General features: G+C 42.3%; 1 long non-coding RNA gene across 1 annotated transcript; it reads right to left on the bottom strand.

Moving 5' to 3' along the window:
• Window positions 1-757: 757 nt before the first annotated feature.
• LOC144166118 (uncharacterized) lies at window positions 758-4,757 on the bottom strand. The gene is made up of 3 exons (XR_013321584.1): window positions 4,641-4,757; window positions 3,075-3,140; window positions 758-967 (listed from the first exon to the last, which is right to left on the bottom strand). It is a non-coding gene; the product is annotated as an uncharacterized LOC144166118 (long non-coding RNA).
• Between the last annotated feature and the right edge of the window lie 532 nt (window positions 4,758-5,289).

Genomic DNA, 5,289 nt, shown 5'->3' with positions numbered 1-5,289 from the left:
TAAGGGACATGAATACAACTGAGGCCGTGGATCCTACGTCAGCGCCGAAACTTAGGTTGAATTTGGCCGGCATTGACAAATTAAATTCCTATGAGAAACTAGCTCTCTATTTCTTCCTGTTTTTGTTTCTCTACACTTCCCACAAACTCATCTTTTGCTACGATGACATCGAGCAATTAGGTTCTGGTCTACGCTATCCAAAGCTTGTCAAGGAAGCAAAGCCGACAAGGGAAAGCATTAAGTAGGAAAGTTGTGGGTACGTTTGGGAACAAGAGTTTTTCATGCTGCGGTTGTATTCTATAAAATGTGTCCACTTAAATATACTTATTCTCCTCTTTGGAAACATCTAGTAGGACGCAGAAGGAATTCAATCAAAATGCCACTCTGTGCGTTATTTTCTTCCTATGTTGAAATTTCTATGACATACAGCTCATTTTCCTGGAAATCTCCACCAGCTTTGTAAAATGCCGCTATGAAAAAATGCCTCCGTTGCATTCTGCAAGATCGGAGCACACAAACCTTTTCGGGGTAATACTGTTGCTTAGTAGTTTTGCTAAGTCTCCACAGCGATACCTGTTAGGCTCAAATTTGAGAAAGATACGAAATACATTTAGGCATTATTTGTTACTTAAAAATGTATCCAAAATAAATCACAGCACATGACCGTTACGACCAATTAACGGGTCACGGACGAAGTACTGGAGAAATACCTTGAGTTAACGCGTCAGCATCAGCCAATTCGTAACAAAAAATATTTGAGGTACGGTTTGCACCAGGAAACATTTATTATCAAATCGTGTTTACGGCTTTTAACCAGAGCGTTTAGGTTTCTTCAACAGTAAACCAAGCATCTACTTCTGTGAAGCAGCATTTTCGGCGCGCTCCATGGCGCCTTCTGCGCGGAACATGATTCCACCGGCGCCACCAACTCCACCTCCTAGAGCGCTACCCGGAGTCGCCAGCATGGCTGCAAAAGAGAAATGCCCAGAGTAAAAAGCAGCTTTTCATAAAATACCACTTCAATAATGCATTTGATGTGTTGGGTCTGAAATGCAGTTTCGTCATAGGTGTTTGTAGACTTGGAAAATATATTCTAGACTTGAATCTAAAAAATGTAGACTTGGAAAATCTTATACACACAAGCCTAGGGAAACCGTTTATATAACACGATCGACGTGCATGTTGTTACCATCACCGCTCAATTTTATCACTATAAAACATTGTTGTCGAGAGGACTGAACAGGTACCCGAACTCGTCTGAAGTAATCACAGCGGGATACTCGAAAGAGTGTTCAAAGAGGATAGGTTATGGAGTATTTTGCCATCACGTTCCCTTAAACGGTAAGGGGGAATGAAAATCTTTCCTAACCGCGCTTCCGGTTTGCATTGCAAGCACTGACACAGAAGCGGGTGGCGCAGTTTCCTTTGAAATAATCAAATCACATCCTGTAACAAGCACAAACATACATCTCTGGGCCACAAATCTTGTGCACATAAATAAATGCGACTCAGCTAGCCTGAACCCCACACAACGTCCGCAATTAGTGTTTGACATGGCAGATTTCGCAGTACTTGCCCGAGGGTAAAAAAGCCTCGAAACAAAAAAATAGAAGAAGGAGAGGGAATCAATAACTATTAAAAATTTTGACTAAGTACAAAATAGTGCACCTCAATAAAAACCACTTGCATTCTCACTGCGTAAATGTTTGCAGGACATGAGCTCAACGAGACTGCAAAGGCGTACGTCATGTATTAGGTTGCTGCAAACAGAGCCATGTCTACGTCCGGAAGATTTTTGTATTGGAAGCGTATTTTGAGAATCTCGGCTGCTTAGTGGTGGCAATCGGCCGCCGTCGCCTACCTGCTAACATACTCATGTCTAGCGTTCGGAAAATTTTTGTATTGGAAACGTATTTTGAGAATCTTGGCTGTTTAGGGGTGGACATCGCCTGTGGCCGCCAATCTGGCGTGCGGCTTTTTATGCACAAAAGAAAGCGCCTAGTCTTTGAAATGGGCAGGCAGCCTGTCACTGAGCTTTCATCAATGCGAAACAACGTGCGATGACGTAAGGACGGAACGAGGGAAAACACCACAGGTACTGACTTCCCTCATTGGTCATTTTGAAGTCCAGGAGGATGAATTATGGCATTACACGGCCTGAAATTGTGCCTATGACTTTGTTTCAGCTGTAACGCCGTCTAAAGACATCCGGTGCTGCACATGCAAAGAGAACGGTGTTCCTTGTAATTTTTTTCGACGCAGCTTGGCGTTTACCAAATGCTATCCCTTGACATAAAAAATCACGCCTATAGTAATACATTGAGGTTTAAGGGATATTCTGGTGTTCATTTTACAAAGCGCTGCCTAAAATGAATGTACTTCGATGTAAGGGCGCCGGTCTACGCCATACCGCGGCGAAAAGAAACGGAATGTAGACTTAACCTCCGGCGCTTTGGCCTACACACGGCAGTTGTTTTTGTCTGCTTAGTAGAGCTATACGCACTCACAGAGTTTCACGTACCCGAAGGGGTGTTTTCACAAAGCTTTGTACTCAGGTGTGTTGACTAGTGCAGCAAGCGTTGCTTCAGATGATACTGAGGATTGCAGTATTGAATCAGTTATTTACATAAGAAACACTTTAAGGTCAACAATAAAGAATGTTCCCGCACTCTGAATCTTTGAAGTGTACACCGACAGTCAGCAAAAGTTTTGCACTTAGTCTTGGACCCGCCCACCGTGGGGTATTGGGAAGGTGTTTATAAAAACGAATTCATGCTGCTTTAGAAGGGGGTTGTGGATGAAGCATTTAGGGAAAGCATTTATGAAGCGTCTATTAACTGTTTTTGAAACGCTTCCGGAAAGCACGCTCACACATGCTGAAACCTCCCCCGGCCGTTTTTTTGTTTTCTTGTCTGCGTATTTTAGGTTTCATGGGTAGATAGTAGTCGATACAAAAGAAATTTAAATCTTATTGTAGTAAGGTCTTTCTGGAACGAGCAAAAGAATATGGTGTGCCGGCCTAAAAATATCTGCGAGAGCATGCAATGCGGGAAAGTAATATTGTGCAGCATTACCTAGGATGACCGCCACCACGACCAGAAACTGGATTCCAAGGATACGAGACATGGTGGTATCGGTTGCTGAAATGAAAACAGGCTTTTTTAGAGTGGACAAAAATAAAATATTAATGACGTGTAAATTACTTCCGCCAAAAATTTTATTTCAATATATCTCAAATCGGCTGATGCTCTCAGTGCTGCCGATGAATCCCAATAAGCATCAATATAAACCTTACAGTGATTGAGTAAAGCAGTGGTCAGATATACCAACGCAAATTGGGATCCAAAGGGGTTATGACGGGTCGCTTTGTTGCGTTATGACGAAAATTTGTCACCATACTATCAGAGAAGCCTCGACTATCTCCACCTTTCTTGAACTGATTGTCATTAGTTCTGATAGGGCGCCCTGTTTAAACATCGACGCTACATTTGGTGACTCTTTTATGCGCCGAGGCTTTTACGGTGGCGCAGTAACTTAGAGAGGGTATAGCCTAGAGAGCCGGAGAACAAGCGCCAAGCGCCACAACGCTGTGGAAGCTACGTGAGAACGCCCCAGCGAAAACAATCAATTCATGCGCCTCCTCCGCACTTCCTGACTCAGATGTGCGTCCGGAGAGTAGCTTCTACATGAGCGAAAGTAAAGGAAGTAGAGACGAAACCGCTTGCTTCGTGTACTCAAAGCTTAGACGAGCTCTCCTCGCAGCATTCTGCTTGGACTCATGGTGCGATCTCTGAAACTCTTGTTATTAACACGGAAATCAGCAGCAAATGTCCTTAAACGTTTCTCGCCCAGAAGACGCCAATTAAATCCTAATTATAATAATTGAGTTAAAAGTATTTGGAATTTTACGGCTTGACAAGCCTTCCGCCCTATTCTTCTAGTCGCCGGAAGCGCAAAAACAGACTCTCGAGCCTGCACAACGTTGCCTACCACGTAATAAATAGAGTACGAATGAGTGCGCTTGGAGGTCGTTTCTGCAATGTTCCTAAAATAGGCAATGTCGCATGTTCTCCAGAACAGAAGAACCACCTGTCTGGAGCGCTTTGATGAAAATAAAGTTCAAGACTGTGGAGGATATCAAAAAAAAAGGCAAGAAAAACTTTGGGATTCTGTTTGTTAGGAATAAAGATAGAAGAACATAAAAAAGTGTTGTTGATATGCTTTGCAATATCGGTGGAAACGAAATATGCTTTAGGGGTAGTAAAATGAAGAAAACTTGGCGAGGACAGGTAAGCGCTCAGGCAGTGATGGTTTGTGAAAATCGATTTGCCACGTTTGAGAACTTCTACGAAGTTTAGCCTTACGATTAGAAAACACCAGGCAGCTTTGCTTTAAAATTAGCTTTTCTGAAATAAAGAAAGCGAAGGTGGTCTAATTTCTTCCCCGAAGTAAAACTTTTGAGCTCCCGACCTTCATAGATAAGTCTTAATTGTGGCAGTTAGAGTTTATTATGCTGAAAGGAAACTGAACATCTCAGGTTGGTTCTGCCACTACTGCAGTTGCGCACCTTTTAAGTAAACAAGTGTACACCATGATTTTGTATCATAAAACTGTGCGTTCTGCAGGAAGTATTAACTTACCGAATTTCTTCAACAGAGGAGAAGACGTTTGTTTGCAGACTTATCGATAATACAGCAGGTGAATGTCCATGCTTTTATACATAGCGAACCAATGAGAATACTGTGTTATTTGATTCGGATAGCCCGCTAAATTGTCCGCAAGCAAAGAATTTATGGGTTTCTATTAGGCTCCCATGAAAATAGGTATATTTGGCAGTTTCCAATTATGTTGCCAGGAGACCACCTTAATTGAAAATGCTGCAATTATGGAATTGCGCACCCCTGCGGCATCCCTTTGATTTGTTGCTTATATCTGAAGCCAATGTTTGTGACGGGAAGCAACGCGGGAACGCACACTAAAAAACTTTGTCATACGTGGTCTTATGTTCTGAGCAGGCTTATATGACATCTGCGTCTCAAATTACACGACTCCCAAATTGGTTTCTGGTGGGCAGGGTCTGGTCCAAACGAAGACACATAGAAATGACATCGTACGTAATAAAACTTTTGTGGTTTCGTTCTTTTGCACGTGTATCTGGAGCATCAGAGACAAATATGTTGCAAACAAGCAGTGACCCCAACCATGGATCAATGTTTCTACGGAAACGGCTACGTTAGGAACATCGTAAAATTTATGTATATGTATATAAATATATATATATATATATAT

Source organism: Haemaphysalis longicornis, unplaced genomic scaffold, assembly GCF_048455015.1.
Source record: "Haemaphysalis longicornis isolate Haplotype H1 unplaced genomic scaffold, Haemaphysalis longicornis Haplotype H1 scaffold_16, whole genome shotgun sequence".
In the NCBI taxonomy this organism is placed as follows: domain Eukaryota; kingdom Metazoa; phylum Arthropoda; class Arachnida; order Ixodida; family Ixodidae; genus Haemaphysalis; species Haemaphysalis longicornis.
This window is presented reverse-complemented; position numbering and strand designations above follow the sequence as displayed.